At 39.2% G+C, this 16,682-nt stretch overlaps 1 protein-coding gene across 1 annotated transcript in view; it reads left to right on the top strand.

Annotated features, from left to right (window-relative positions):
* Positions 1-16,682, top strand: part of COL19A1 (collagen type XIX alpha 1 chain) — a gene marked incomplete in the record, with an annotated part of 3,251,042 nt that overhangs the window by 2,426,746 nt on the left and 807,614 nt on the right.

Consider the following 16,682-nt stretch of genomic DNA (forward strand, 5'->3'; position numbering starts at 1 on the left):
AACAGAAAAAGGCATGGTATGACAGGACTGCTTAAGCTAGAGAGTATGCTGTAGGTTAGCAGGTAATGGTTCTCATTCCTGTCAGACACAACAAGCAGCAAGCAGCTTGGGAGGGATCCAACAAGGTGGTAAGGAAGGTAAGTGATGTTAACTACATGGTAGAACTGCTAGGCATGGAGCTAGGAGAACAAATTGTATCATGTTAACATGATGAAACCTTACCATGAAAGAGAGGCCCTTGTACTGAGTATTTGCATTGTATTGCAGGTGGAGTCTGAGGGAGATCTGGTGACTGATCTCCTCAGTGAGGCTCAGAGTGGCACCTCAGTGTAAGGGGTAGCAATGTCCCAGCAGCTATCTCCTACCCAGGTTTGAGAAATCTGAGCAGTGTTACAGGGGTTTGGGGACATGTTCACTGGGAAACCAGGGTGCACCCACCTGGTGCAGCACCAGGTGGATACAGAACTCCAAAGGCCTATTAGGCAGGCCCCTTATAGGGCACCTGAGAGAGTCAAACAGACTCTGAGGGAGGAGACACAAGAAATGTTGAAACTAGGGTTAATTCAAGAGTCCAACAATTCCCGGGCCTCCCCAGTGGTGCTGGGGCCAAAGAAGGATGGCAGCATCAGGTTCTGTGTGGACTAAATAGTCACACAGAGTCAGATGCTTACCCCATGTCTAGGCCAGATGAGGCCCTAGAGCAGTTGGTTGGGGCTAAGTATCTTACAACCATTCATCTTATGAAGGGTTATTGGCAGGTGGCCTTGACTCCAAGTGCTAAACAGAAGTCTACCTTTGTGACTCCTTGTATAAGTTCACAAAGATACCTTTTGGGATGGAAAATGCCCCAGCAACTTTACAGAGGCAGGTAGATCATGGCCTAGCAGGAGCAGGAGGGTTTGCCCTTGCTTACCTAGATGATATTGCCATCTACAGCCATTCCTGGCAAGATCACCTTCAAAATGTCAGGGAAGTGCTGTGCAGATTACAGAGGGCAGGGTTGACCATTAAGCCCAACAAATATCAGGTTGGTTTGGCAGAGGTCTCCAACCTGGGACATAGAAAGGGGAGTGGTAAGATCAGGCCAGAACCTGCCAAAGTAGAAGCCATTCAGGCATGACCTGCAGCTGTTACCAAAAAGCAGGTGAGGGCATTCTTAGGGACAGCAGGGTACTACAGAAAGTTTGTCGCCAGTTATAGTACCATAGCTGCTCCCCTCACAGACCTGACAAGAAAGAACAGGTCAGATAAGGTAGTGTGGACCCCACCATGTGAGTAGGCATTCCAGTAGCTTGAGGAAGGTTTGGGAGGACCCCCTGTGTTAGCCAGTGCAGATTACAGCAAAGAATTTGTCGTGTAGGTGGATGCTTTGAACCATGGGGTGGGGGTTGTACTTCGCCAGATTTCTTAAGCGGGAGAAGAGCACCCAGTGGTTTATCTCAGTCATAGGCTCCAACCCAGGGAGGAATGCTATGCAGCTGTAGAAAAGAAATATCTAGCAATAGTGTGGGCACTGCAGAATCTTCAGCCTTATCTGTATGAAAGAAAATTCACTGTAGTGACAGACCACAATCCCCTAATATGGTTAAACAGATCCAGCCAACAAAATGCCAAGTTGCTAAGATGGAGCCTAGGGTTGAAAGCATATGATATGTCAGTGCAGCAACATAATTGGATTAGCAATGCCAATGCAGATGGGCTCTCAAGACAGGGAATGGGGTAAATATACTCAGATAGACCTAACCCTCTCAAGCAACGTTTCTCAAGGGTCACTTGAAAAACTAGCTTGAGTTTCCGGGGGGGGGGGTTGAAGATAGGTGAAGGCTGCCTAGTTATATAGAATTTTGTAGATAATTCTGTCATTTGTAAATATTAATGAAAGCCACAGGCTTGTTCTCTTAAATGCAAAAGGACTGTATTGAATTTTGAACAGCAAAAAAATGTAATAACAGTGCACTCTGCTGTAAGAAAGCTGATAAGTCTAGAATTACGAAATTATTTGATCTAAAACTCGGTGCCGAGATGTCTAGAGGGAGACATTCTGCCTATTGTTTTGAGGCCATAGTTAATGGCTTGAATTTACATGTATAATTTCTTTTATTGCTCTGGCTTCCTGACTAGCTGCAAGATCAAAAGGGCTATTAATCTCTGAGCTTCTGTTAGCCTGGGAACTAGAAAAGAAATTATGTAATCTGAAATGAATCAGTTGTACTGTTTTATCATTTTAAGGAAAGAAAGAATGAAAGCATTTGAGCATTTGTCTTGAGAACATCCACCTCACCAGCACTGCCTGTGTTCTATATGCAAGTTTATTTTTGAACTGTGTTTTCTCTTAGATATAGCTAGGAAGTAGGAAGATTAAATTAGTTTTTTGTCTGTATTGATGTCAGAAATGTTCTACTGTATTATTTTAATTATTTCTCTGTAATCTCTGAACTCTTGACTAGGACTGTGTAGTAAGAAGTATTGCCTTGTGTTTTTATTATTTATTATTAAATATTTTTAAACCTTTCAGCTGTGGCTGTTTTGTGAATAGACAATTTAAGCTCTAGAGTACATTTCATGTATATAGTGATACTGGCCAAGCCACTCCAATAAGCCTTGACTGTTCAGTTGCACTTACCATTTGGATAATAATATTGCACAGTATAATTGGACACCCTTTCATAAGGGCCTTTTGGTAGCTGATAAATATTAGTGGGTGGTGGCAAGTGGTACTACGGTATAGTCTGGGTAAAAGGGGCACAGCTGGAGAACCTGTGCCAGCCTTCCCCATGAGTGTCTGTGTGGTTGTATATATCTCTTATCTCAAAGGGTTTGTGTGTCAGCTACTTGGGCAGGAACATGAAGCACTGGTTGGACAGAGAGGGTGCTGGAGGTTTTAGCTTGTCCACATGGTTGAGATCTGGACCCTATAGCTCTGCCAGTGGGGAGTCTTACTGTGGACCTGGAGAGAAAGGGAGAAACCAGCCCCAGACTGACTGTGATCTCTTTGTGCTCTTAAGGGAAATTGCACTTTACTGTGTGTGTCTTTATTATCCTTTCCCTATATGGACAGGACACCCCTCACTGCTGTTAATGGTGAGGATTGAGGCTCCTTGATTGCTGGGCCAGGACACAGGCATCACAATCACCATGTAGCAACAGCTCTCAGGAAATTCTACTTGGCTTAGCAGGTCACCAAGGAAATGTCATCCAGATTTAAAATGTTTACCATCCCCTTGTATATAGCACTGATTAGGCCAGTTATAGAATGCAGTGCACTTTTGGGATGTACCCCATTAGAAATATCAAACAATTGTAAAGACCCCCAGAGATTCCTGACAAAGAGGATCACAGGCTTAAAATCTCTTAGCTACCAGAAAAGACTGCCCCGTCCTTTCTGTCACATGTAGACTCCTTCGAAACAATCCAAGACCCAGTAGTCCAGGATCTCTTATACCTTCACAAATTAAACTGTACCACAAATACCAAAACAAGGGCTCTAAACTTGCTTAAGGAGATCAATAAAACATTGTGGAGAGGCAAATTCATTACTCAGCATCCCCCCTCACCTGTGGAATATAGTCCCCATGCAGGTAAATTAGTGTGATGCACTTATCTTACTTTAAATGTTATCTGGCTAATTAGATGGGTATTCATAAATTCACACTAGTAATGACTGTAATAGTCATCCACGAGAAGGGAAGTAAAGCGGAGGGTGAGAATTAGCAAGGTGCAATGGGAGAAGGGAAGTAAAGCGGAGGGTGAGAATTAGCAAGGTGCAATGGGAGAAGGGAAGTAAAGCGGAGGGTGAGAATTAGCAAGGTGCAATGGGAGAAGGGAAGTAAAGCGGAGGGTGAGAATTAGCAAGGTGCAATGGGAGAAGGGAAGTAAAGCGGAGGGTGAGAATTAGCAAGGTGCAATGGGAGAAGGGAAGTAAATCGGAGGGTGAGAATTAGCAAGGTGCAATGGGAGAAGGGAAGTAAAGCGGAGGGTGAGAATTAGCAAGGTGCAATGGGCACAAGATTCAGTCGCTTTTTATTTCCTGTAATCGTATGAATTATGTATGGCTACACTTACTGCTCTGCTTGCTATGACCTCTAGTGATATGTGGCTAGTCTCTAGTGTGAATTATTTCAATTATTAAAATGATAAAGTCGTAGATTGCTACACATTTTTTTGTCTGAGGATACATCTGATCTGCTTTCTATTTTTCAGAAGCATGTTCTTTTGGAGGTAGAACTTACAGCAGTACTATACTTCAGAAAGCCCGATTGTTTTAACATTCAAATCAGAGTGATAACCTCTTTTGAGAACAATCATTCTGCCTAATGGCCTAATGCTATAGCATTACATTTTTATTATACTTATATCATGGTCTTAATATAAATCTCTCAGTTCTTTTTCTTTCTTTCTTTCTTTTTAATATATATATATATATATATATATATATATAATATAATTTTCATTTCATGAATGGCTTCTGTTATTTTCTAGTTATGGCTCCAAGTCCATGCTACATTTTATATTCATGGTATTTAATTCATTGCATACTAAGTTTTCACTACCAGCTCCCCACACCAAAAATGGATTTTTTTGGCAAAGATGTACACGTTACTTGCCTTAAATATTGAGCTTTTATCTGTTAGTCTCCCATATTGGCATATCTTCTAAGATGTTCTAAGTTGTTGTTTGTCTTTTGGCTTTTTCCCGGTAAGGGGTCGCCACAGCGGAACTCCGGTTCACTAATGATTGGCAGTAGATTTTTTTTTTTTTTTATGAAACACCGAGGTGCCAGCTTGACGCCCAACCTTCAACAAAGGCACGCCCATTTACTCACGCATGTCTTTTGAATGCTACCCAACCACGGGGTGGACATGCAGACTCCACACAGAAGGCACTCCCAAGCCAAGCCGAGAATCAAATGGGAGAACCTCTTGCTGTGAGGTAACAACACTACTGCTGTACCACCGTGGACTTCTAAGATGTTCTTAGTATGCCTGACAAATGATAATGCTCAAAACTGCAATATTTATAGTCAGAGTATAACTATAGATTTCTCACTAGCTAGTCTACTCTTACAACATGATTTATATCTTACATTTGTTCATTTCTTTCAAATGGTGTTCTTAATTTCTTTCTTCCTTTCTTTGCATAACTAATATTTTACTGGGCAAATAATATAGTTTCCTCTTAAACAATCAGTATAATCAAGCCATTATTTAAATTTACAGCACATTATCAGAATATATAGAAGATGTGTATTTTGCATAGATATATATGCAGTATTACGTATATATAATATAATATATTTATATATATTTATATGTATGTATATAAATAGATAGACACATGGTTCATGGGTTCATTTTTAAGTCATAGGCTAGCTGCCAAAAGGTAACTACTAGTCTAGCTGTCCTTGTGGGTCATTTTAAGAACAGCCAATTTCACTTTTGGTGCTTGAATTAACCTATCCTGTTTACTGACAGAAAGGCTTCACCCATCCCATGGTCGATAATTGTATTTTATCCCTAGTAAGACTAACTAACTAGGATCATACCATAGATAATTTGAGGGCACTCATGTGAGGGATAAAGCATTAAGAACTGCCTCTGTCTATTGCTTGTGCAAGGAGCAGTCCTGGGGTAAAGCTTCTATTACCCATCCTTAGATCCAAGTTGCACTTGAATATGTATAGGATGAGGTTTGTTTTACATGGATGGGGAGTTTGATCCAAAGCAGTTTTATCCTTTGTGAGATTTTATTAAGTTCCTGAGTTGCTTGTTTGTTTCATTGACAAGAGCTCTATTCTGGGAATAAATCTTCATACTTTTAATCAAAATTCTCTATCTTTTATTGTAAAGTTTGTTGATGTTATGGTTCTACAATAAGGGTTTCTTTCTGTAGTTTGCCCAGCACTTGTTTCTACAGGGTACAGCTGCATTTATGCAGCTGTTTACATGTTTGTATAGTGTGGTGGTACACATTTCCATGTATTCTTTGGAGTTAACCACAATTGGTACAAATTTGAGGCTCTCCAGTATATCACTTCTGATTAATTAGTTTTTCAGAGACAATATCTTTATCTATCTATCTATAGAGAGATAGATGTTAGACTCAGGGTATTCTTAGTGAGTTCACTATAAGGTGGAATTCACTTTAAGGTAGAATAACAGGCCTGAAAATATAGAGTCAGACTTGTGTTTTCATGTCTGCATTCAGTTTCAGGGAAAGACAGTTCAGTAGAAAGGAAAAGATAACCTTGCTGGCTAAGCAAGAGATGTACAGAAATAATAATTTCAAGGGAAAGCTACAGAATTTTCCTTTCTCAGAGAAACATATGTATACTTGCAATGGAATGGTAGATACAGAATAGACATGCAGTGTGAGGCACATGCAAAAAAAGGCTTGAAAAGCAAGGCAAAAGATGAGTATAAAACATTACAGAGTTTTGGTATTATTAGGAAATACTTTAGACACAAGTCAGTAGAGTCAGATAAATTAGCATTTGGACTGATATGCAAAAAGTCTTTTGTAGTACAGACATTCAAGCCTGAGTACAAAAATAAGGTCAATATCTATATTATTCAGGAGGAAAAGACTGGTTCAGCTGATATTATTCAGGAGAATCAGACTATATGTGCAGACTATATGTGCAGAAACTTTGGATATATTTATCAGCACTGTTATCCAGCATTCCAGAATTTCTACTGACTGTTATTGTTTATTTGACTGTTATTGTTTATTTGTACTGTTATTGAAGACAATATTTGGATATTATTAACATCTAATGAAACATTATTAACTGAACTACAGTGTGTGCAGAATTTATTCTGAAAAGTACAAAAAGACTTGGCCCATAAAGGAGAGACTGGCATCTGTTCAGCACAAGTTTGGATAATTAACAGATAAAGACTTTCAATCCAGTCTCATTTCAGTTGTTTCCAGTTAATTATAGTATAATACAGTCTTATCAATTCTTTCATTGTATATATATTATATTTATATATATATATATATATATATATATATATATATATATATATATATATATATATATGTATACATGGGTCTACTACGTTATACCGACAGTCCTCAACACCAACACCCACAACATCGACACCACAAGAATGAAACCAAAAAAAAAACACGAAAGTTCACATGCCCGACAAACCACAATACTGACAGTTAAAAAAAACAAAACATCTGCTGTTCCACACAACACACACACAACACAAGCACACCAACAACCTAAAAACCTACACTACACCTTACACACAACTATCTATGCACTAACCTTAACCCAAACCCTAACCCTAAGGTCTGTCACTATCGCACACTTACCTTACCCGCACCCTAACCCTAACTCACTTAATCCCCCTAACCCTCAAGTCCCTCACTATCACACACTTACCTTACATGCACCCTAACCCTGTCCCTCACTATCGCACACTTACCTTACATGCACCCTAACCCTAAATCCCTCACTATCGAACACACACCTTACATGCACCCTAACTCTAAATCCCTCACTATTGCACACTTACCTAGTTGCGCTCACACATTTCCCATGTTGGTGTTTTCGCTGTCGGGATTCAGAGTTGTCGGTTATCTGCTCTGTTGGTCTTCTGATGTCGATGATGTCAGTTTCGATCTATATTTTATATATATATATATATATATATATAAAGAGAGAGAGAGAGTTATCACACACACAAACACATATACACATACAAATATACTTATCTGTATGAAGCTAAAAGTAAGAAACATGCATTATTCTCCCACACATCTTAGTACACAGGTTCAAAGTCCCCAGGGTAGGCTGTTATTACATCATAGTATGATTGTTTATTTTGTGCAATAACCAAAGACAAGATAATGTACAAATGGTCGGAGGTGCACTGACGTCAGAGTTGAGCATGTGAGCTGGGTCACAGTATCTGAAATAGTTACTGTTACATCGCTCAAAATTTATCTTCTTTAGCACACTGTCTGGCAAAACATGTACGATTTTCTCTTACTGTAGTCCAATAATTATCGGCATTATTACTGACAGCTTATGTTTTTTTTTTTTATAATGTGCTAAATAAAAAGCAAGGAACAGAATCAGTTGGATTACTTTCATACTTCTGTGTAGAGCTAAATCCAGTGCTGCATCCATAAACAAAAATTAGGTATAACTTGCTTTTGTATTTCACATAACTTGTTCTGAAGCAAGCCATTTATTTTAATTATCTAAGGCCTCTTTGTTTGATTAAAATTCAGATATTTCTCTTTCAATCTGGGCTTAAATATGACACTGCTTTTTGTACCATAATCAGAATTATTTAGAGGTCTAGTAAACAAAGCTATGTTTTTTGTCCTACTTAGTAACACTGATTTACTTTTTCTGAGTAATCACACTGACTAATTCACACAGTGTGACAAATTTATTCATGTGGTTCATAATTTGAATACAAGTGAACAATCAATGCTGTTGAAATAAAATATTTTTCTTCGGATTACAGTTATACATAACCATTTCTATATCTAAATGACTCACATTCTTACTCTTAGCATACAGAAAATTATTACATTCATTAGTACTTTCACCGCATTGAATGATGAAAGCACAACATGTGAACAATGTGCATTATGAAGCAAGGATACAACTAAGTAAAGTTAGAGCTAAAGCTTGAATTTTGTTCTCTGGTGAGATTGTCTTACAAACTGTGTTCTGGGAAGGAACTGTTAACAAGCAGTTTTTTTTTAACAAAACAGCAACCACCATTGTGGGATCGGGATGCCTGTTGTTGCAATTACGTGGCATTAACATTTTGGAACACACAAAACCAGATAATGAAAATGTCATTCTCTAATCTCAGTGTAATTGTTGACACTGTAACCACACCTCACCCTAACACCCACTTTTATTTCTAACAATGGCGCAACGCTCATTTCCTTCTCTTCATCCCCCTCACCAGAGCTGGATCATGATCAAATGGGGCCCTAGACAGGGTACTAGATTGGGCCCCCCAGAGGGGCCCTCATAATTTCATATGACCTCTTTCTCTTCCTCTTTTACTTTATCCTCCCATTTACATCATTACTTTTTCTACTGCTACTAACATCTCCCAAAGCACTTACTAGGACCAACATTCTCACAATCAGTCATCTCTCATATTAAAGAAAAAAGTGAAGCAGAAGCACCAAAATTATAACTAGAATCCACCTTTTAGGTCCTTCAGAAAATGGAAAATACAAGGTTTGTTTAAAAAAAGGTTTTAATGCACAATCCACAAACTGCATAAACACATAAACGCAGTTGTAGCACCAGCATTTTCGTCTCTCCTCATAAAGACTTAATCAGATGACCAAATCTGTCCAACACCTCACCTTCTTTATCAACAGGAGAAAAATTAGAATTAACTAAAATTCTGTTTCCAGGTGGTGAAGAAGTCAAAATGGCAGCTTGTTCTGATCTCACGCAGCAGTAAACAGAGCACCCATAAACTTTTTACTGTAGTTTGTGGATTGTGCATTAAAACCTTTTTTTAAACAAACCTCATATTTTCCGTTTTCTGAAGGACCTACAAGGTGGATTCATCTCTCATATTACCTACTTCCCACCTCATACCATAACACTACTCTTCCTCCTCTGAACTTTGTGACTATGCAGCAGCCAATACAATTCACATTTAAAGTATCAGCCTGTAAACCAAATGTACATGTATTGTATGAAAAGTTTAAACACTTTTTTTTTCTTTTTGCGGTTTTATTTTCTCCTTTTTGCTGCTTATTTGTTAGAATCACATTATTAAATATTTACAAAGCACTCTGGTCAAGAAGAATTTGTATTTATATCTTTTGTATTCTTCCTTTGTTTTTCCAGAGTTCACAATCAATCAATAAATAAAAAAGAAAGAAAAATGATAGCACGTGCCCAGTCTGCGTTCCCTTCAGAAATAATGTCTATTAGTTAGGTCTGCAAACAATTTGAGCTTTTATTTTCAATTAATGTCACAAAAATTTGCATGCATGCCCCTTGAGTCATGGATGTTAAATATTTTCTTTTTCTTTGAAAATGAACTACTTTTATCATCATTGAACTATATAGTAGAAACCCTTCTCTTATCAACCCATGTTATACTTCCTGATATAGTTCGATATGTACCTTTCTGAGGCTGATGCATGCCTCTGCTGGGGTACTGCTCATTGCCTAATTGGGCTTGTAATACCATATCTGATTGTACAAATCAGATTGTACTCCTGTAGTAGATGGGTGACATTCTTCCTAGTATGCAATATATTGATAATGAGAAAAAAATTATTATAACTTAAACAGTGAAATTTTGTTCCACTTTTGGTCCTCAGTCCCTCTGCTATCATCAACACATCTGGCAGAATAAATTGGTCTCATGGAAGACTGTAGGCAATTCTAAAGTCCTAAAAAATACACAAAATAAAAATAAATAGATTTGAAACTCTTAAGAAGGCCTGTCTTTCAATGTTCCCTTAAATACTGGCACGTGGTTAAAGCTTCATTTTTCCCTGCTGATTGGATTGATACTGCACGAAATCCATGCAATTAAATTTTCCGCTTGAATCTCTTGTCAGTTCAGAAATAGTTATAAAGCATGTTACAAAGGTAACCATTTAGAAGCTGGTCCTAACTTCCCAACTGACCAAGACCAGTGTCTGGTGAAGTGACTTACTGTGTGCTACACTGTAGGCAACTGAGGGAATGAAACTATGAACAGTGTGTTTTTTATAATCTTTATAATATATATTTACCATCTCAAAAGTGCTTACTCCTCTCTGTACTCTTCTTTTCTAGACCTAACACCACTCTTAAGTATTCAACTGCGGTACCACCTTTAACATTCTTGTAAGAAAAGCGCAGTCCAGGTCTGAACTGTCTGCAGACAGCTACAGTTAACTTTGAGTATGTGTCTACCTGTTTGAGCCAATATTCATTTTCCCCGGAGAGCACTCTGCTTTGGCATCCCCCCACACACACACACACACACACACTCATCTTCCACTTTCTCTTATTCCCTTCTGTTAGCAAATAGTATCCATAACTGATCAATACTGTGTGTTTGTTAATTTAAACTATGACCACAATAGCCTACTGATACAAGGTTATCCTGTTTTTCCACCTGAGAAATTAAGAAATGACTTACAGTTTCAGAGCAGTCCTTGGTCATTTGTGATTGTTTCTTAACACATACTTGTATTTGCTTTGTGATTGTTTCCAGCCCCCTCATATGAGCAACTAACAGGGTCTCTACCCACTTCGCTCCCCACCCTGCCCCCTATTACCTCCCGCCCCCAGTGGTCCCACCTTTATTGCACTCAAACTCCTCCCATCTTTCCAATAGCCAACCACAGCGCTAACCCAACACTATCTTCTCCATCTTCCTACTACTATCACACCTCCTCAACTAACATGTACAAGCATACCTTTCCTATTCTCACTGCATGCACTCTCCTTGCATATCTTACATCCTACCAAAGCTCCATCATTCCCCCACTCAACCACTATCACTGTACTACTACTCACACCACCACTCATGTCTCACCCTCACTCAGCTCCCCTCCCACCAACTCAAGAAACATTCCTATGCACCCCCCACATATTCTACCAACTATATTACTCAAACATAAAGCATCCCTACAACTTAACATAGTAACCCTCCCACCATACCTATTACCCACAGAGCACAATCATAAAGTTTCCCTTATAAACAAACACATTCAAAAACTGAGAAAACTAATAATCTCATGCATATCAAAACTAGCCCTAAGTGGAGACATCCACCCCAACCCTGGCCCTACCATCTTCAACCCCAATCCTCATAATCAGACTAGAAACCACAACTTCTCCTGTATTACAGCCAATAGAAAACCAAGTGACTTCCTTCGACTAAGCCTAAATATTAGAAGTATATCCAACAAAGTCCACGAACTCCATGCCACCATAGACTTGTACTCCCCAGATATAGTCATCCTGACAGAAACCTGGCTAAAACCTCACATTACCAGTGAGCAAATACTCCCTACAGGTTACGGCATACTAAGACTGGCTAAACAAAAAAGGAGGTGGTGTAGCTATAATATTTAAACAGCATCTAAACATCCAGATCTTAAAATCATCAGCTGCACAAATAGGCAATGAAGAAATAATATATACCAACCTCAAAATTAACCAAAACAAAACCATCAACATAATTGGATGCTACTTCCCACTTGGCCAAAACATCCCTCCACTAGAAAACCTACTCAGCTGGTCTACCCACCATCTCCCCCAAGAAACTATCATCTTAGGTGATTTCAATATTGACTGGCAATCCTGTTCCGGCAACAATCCAACCTATCATGTACACCTTCATGGCTTCACCCAACTAGTCCAGTCACCAACCAGGATAAATAAAAACTCCAGCAAGCACACTACCCTGGATTGGATACTAGTCAGTAAGAGCCCCCAGTCATATATAACAGGCTGCTTATCAGATAGCCTCAGTGATCACACCCCAAATTCCTACTCAAAAAATACCTATACCAAGCTAAACCTGTTATCTACCATCAAATACGTAAAAAAACTAAACTTTAACCCACTCACATTCATCTCATCCCTCAAAGAATGTAACTGGCATCCTGTAAAGTACCTCAGTCTAGATGACGCAGTTGAATTTTTTAATACTACCTTCCTGAACATCCTTAATTACCATGCCCCCATAAGATTTTCCAGAACCAAAGCACAACCCTCCCCATGGCTACAGAAAACCACTAAGTCAGAAATGAAAAACAGGGATAAAGCCTGGGAGCACTGGCACAAAACCAAAACCCCCTCAGCTAGACAGAAATTCCTAGAACTACGCAACAGAGTCAAAAAGCTAATAAGACAGGACAAATTCAAATACTACCAGTCTGCCCTAGACTCCTCACAACACAGCCCCAAACAATTCTGGTCCTCCATAAACACCATCCTCCACCCAGGTAAAGTCAGTACCCCTCCTCCTAACATCCCTCACTCCTCAGAAAATATTGCTACCTCATTCAACACACACTTCACCCAAACCATACTATCACTAGCTAAACAACACAACCCCCCTCCAACCCACACCTTCAACTAGTAATCTCCCCACTGCCTTCTCTTTTTCTCCTGTACCTACCTCCAACATAAAAAAACTCTTAACTAAACTTAAACCCACCAAATTAGCAGCAGACAACCTCCCAAGTGAATACCTACAAATCTCAGCTGATGCTCTGGCCAATCCAGTATCCATCTTGATTAACCGATCTCTGTCAGAAAGTTACGTTCCCACACTGTGGAAAGTATCACATATAATTCCCCTCCACAAAGGCGGACCCTCCGCAGAACTAACCAATTACCACCCCATAGCTATTCTCTCTCCACTCTCCAAAATACTAGAGAGATGCATACACTCTCAGGTCTCAGACTACCTCCTTACTAACAACCTCCTTTCCAGTACTCAACATGGTTTTCAACCAAACCATAGCACCACCACTGGCTTACTCTCCTTTACTGACACTATCCGTCAGCATAAAAACAATGGCTATCTCTCCTCTGCTACTTTCCTAGACCTATCTAAAGCATTTGACATGGTCCCACACAAACAACTTATCTCTGTCCTCAATAACCTATCCTTCTCACAATCAGTCACCAACTGGTTTCAGGGTTACCTGTCTGACCGTCAACAATCCGTTGTATGGCAGAATGACACATCTCCCCAACTACCTGTCTCCATAGGGCTTCCCAAAGGATCCATCCTTGGATCCCTACTCTTCTCTGTTTACACCAATAATCTAGCCTCTGCCACCAAACATGGCACACTCATACAATGACTCGACCATCATCTGCTCAGCCCAGTCCCTCCCAAAACTGCAAAGAGTCACACAGGAAGCCTTTTCCTCTGTTGAAACATGGTTATCCGATGCCCAATTAATACTCAACCAAACAAAACTAAATTACTCATCTTCCAACCCAACAAACATACTCAAAACAACTCTCACTTTAACATCACAGCAAAAGACAACACCACTATATACCCAACTGAACACACCAAATTGCTAGGAGTGGAAATAGACAATAAACTAAAATTTGACATTCACATATCCATGACCATAAAAAAAGTCCACAAAAAGTCCACAAAAAACTAGGAGCGTTATACAGAAATAAGCAATTTCTCACCAAAGCAGCAAAGATTTCAATAGAAAATTCCCACCTTATCTCCACCCAACTTTATGCCTCTCCAATATATACCAACCTAAGACAATGTGATCTAAACAAGCTAGAGACCTGCTACAACAAAATCGCCAAATTCGCCACAGGGGCATCCTACCGTAGTCACTACTGTCTCTCACTTGCTGAACTGGGCTGGCTTGAACTCCCTCACCTCCTTCAGTGGTATCAGCTCTCACTCGCCCACAAACTAGTAAACCATCCACTAAATGTCCCATCCCTCCAGAATCTACTCCAACCCTATCGCACCACCAGACCACTAAGATCCAGCAACAAAAATCACTTGCAGATCACTAAAGCCAATAACTCTGCTGGTGAAGCACTATTCTCTTGCACCATAGCCAAATTATGGAACTCACTCCCACCCACAATTACCTCCGTACCATCATGCACCCACTTCAAAACTTTACTAAAAGTGCACCTAAAAACATGCTGGCTATGCCCTTGCAACTCCCACTCTAATATCATCCACCCCATCCAACCACTAACTTTCTTTCCACTCCACTAACTACCTTGATTATAGCAAGCTCAGATGCTCATAAGCCTAGTACTTATTATACAGCAGGAACTTCTCATTGTAAGCTTTGTTAATGTCTGTTATGTACTTCACAGATAAATATTCTAATTGTCTACTGATGTACTATGTTCTTCATCTGTAAATATGTTGTAATTGCTATGTTAAATTGTTAATCGCTATGTAATCCAATGTAACTACTGTCTGTTTATTTTACTGTGGAGCTTTTCTCCCTGGGCCTCCGCTGAAAATGGACCTACGTCCAGTCGGACACTCCCGGTCAACAAATTTAAATAAATAAATAAATAAATAAAATAAATAAATAAACTATAAGAAACAGTATGTTAACAGGTCATAACTTTAAATCTTTGCACTAACTGCCAGATTAATTGATGGCTCAAAATCACTTTGCTTAAGAAAGCTTTTATGATTGAATGAAGTGGGAGGTGCTGCATTTATAATTCGTTGACTAAAAGCTTGTGAAATGAGATCACATGAAAGTCCATATCCCATTTATTTATGATTCCAAATGTGATGGAACTGTCACTCACACCTGTGAGCAGAGAGTCAGTACATATTTCACAATGCATGTGCCAAGTGTTCATTGTGCATATTGTATGTATATCTAACTCTTACCTACATTTTTCAGTTAATATATTTGACTGCATTTATTGCACTGAATGATAAGCGTAATACTTTGTAGCTTCTATATGGTAATGTTTCCATTCTTTTATTAAAAGTGTTTGTAATTTTTTCTGCCTCCTCTTTCTTATGTCATGTCTGAGAATGATATCGCATCTACCCAGATACATTCAGGGTGGCCCACGTGGCCTAATAGATATGACATCTAAAGTCATATCAGAAGATTATAGATTTGAGACTTTCCTTGGTTATTTGAAAACATGGTAACAGGTTTAGTCTGTCAACTAATGCAGAGAAATAAGGCTATGAGTTGTTAATGAGCTGTTCCAGATGCAGCCTGCAATGAAAGATGAAAACAACACACCTCAGAAGTAGTAAACACAATACTAAGGAAAATGAAGTCATGGAAGGCAGCAGGCTCACATGAGATCACAGAAGATGTGATCGAGATGTTGGGTGAGTTAGAGGAGAAATGGCTTATGAGAGTACTCATAGCCGTATAGAGAGAAGGGTGCATCACAGACGACTGAAGAATAAGAAATCTAGTGCCAGCATACAGGAGCAAACAGGATATTCATAACTCTGGGCATTATAGAGATATAAAACTCTTGTCACTCTGCATAAAAGTGCAGGAGATGCTAACTGACAAACAGTTATGCAGAGTAGTAAAAAGTAAGATTAAAGATGATCAGTTCTGATTCACATCAGAATACAGCACTACTGACCCAATGTTTGCATTGAGACACATAGGTAAGAAGAAGCTAGAGATGAGAAAAGTGTCCAACTGGGCATTCCTAGACTTGGAAAAAGCATAAGATAAGATCATGAGGAAGCTGATTTGTGCAGTTCTGTGATAGTTCAAAGTCCAGAAAATATTGTGAGAATTAATGCAGGCTATGTAAAAGGACCCAGTGACACAAGTACAAACATTTTTTGTATACACAAGGGATTCCCAGTGGGAGTGCAAGTGAGAGTAGGAGTGCATCAACTAGGAGCAAACAGATTGGAGGGGGCAGATCAACACAGCAATTGTATGAACACTATTTGGCATTCCAAGCAGACTCTAAATAAAAACTTCAACAACCGATGGGGGAATGAAATGCAAAACTGAGAACACATGAAATAAAACTGAGCACGAACAAGACAATTGCCAGAGTAGCAAATGAGAGAAATCAAAAGAGGCTGAAAATTGAGATAGAAGGGAAAATAGTGAACAGATTAACAGCTTTAAGTTTCTGGGACGTGTTATTCAGGAGAAGGGAAGTCTGAATGAGGAGTTGCAACCAACTGGTA

Source organism: Protopterus annectens, chromosome 2.part2 (assembly GCF_019279795.1).
Source record: "Protopterus annectens isolate FY-2018-M chromosome 2.part2, PAN1.0, whole genome shotgun sequence".
NCBI classification, from domain to species: Eukaryota; Metazoa; Chordata; order Ceratodontiformes; family Protopteridae; genus Protopterus; species Protopterus annectens.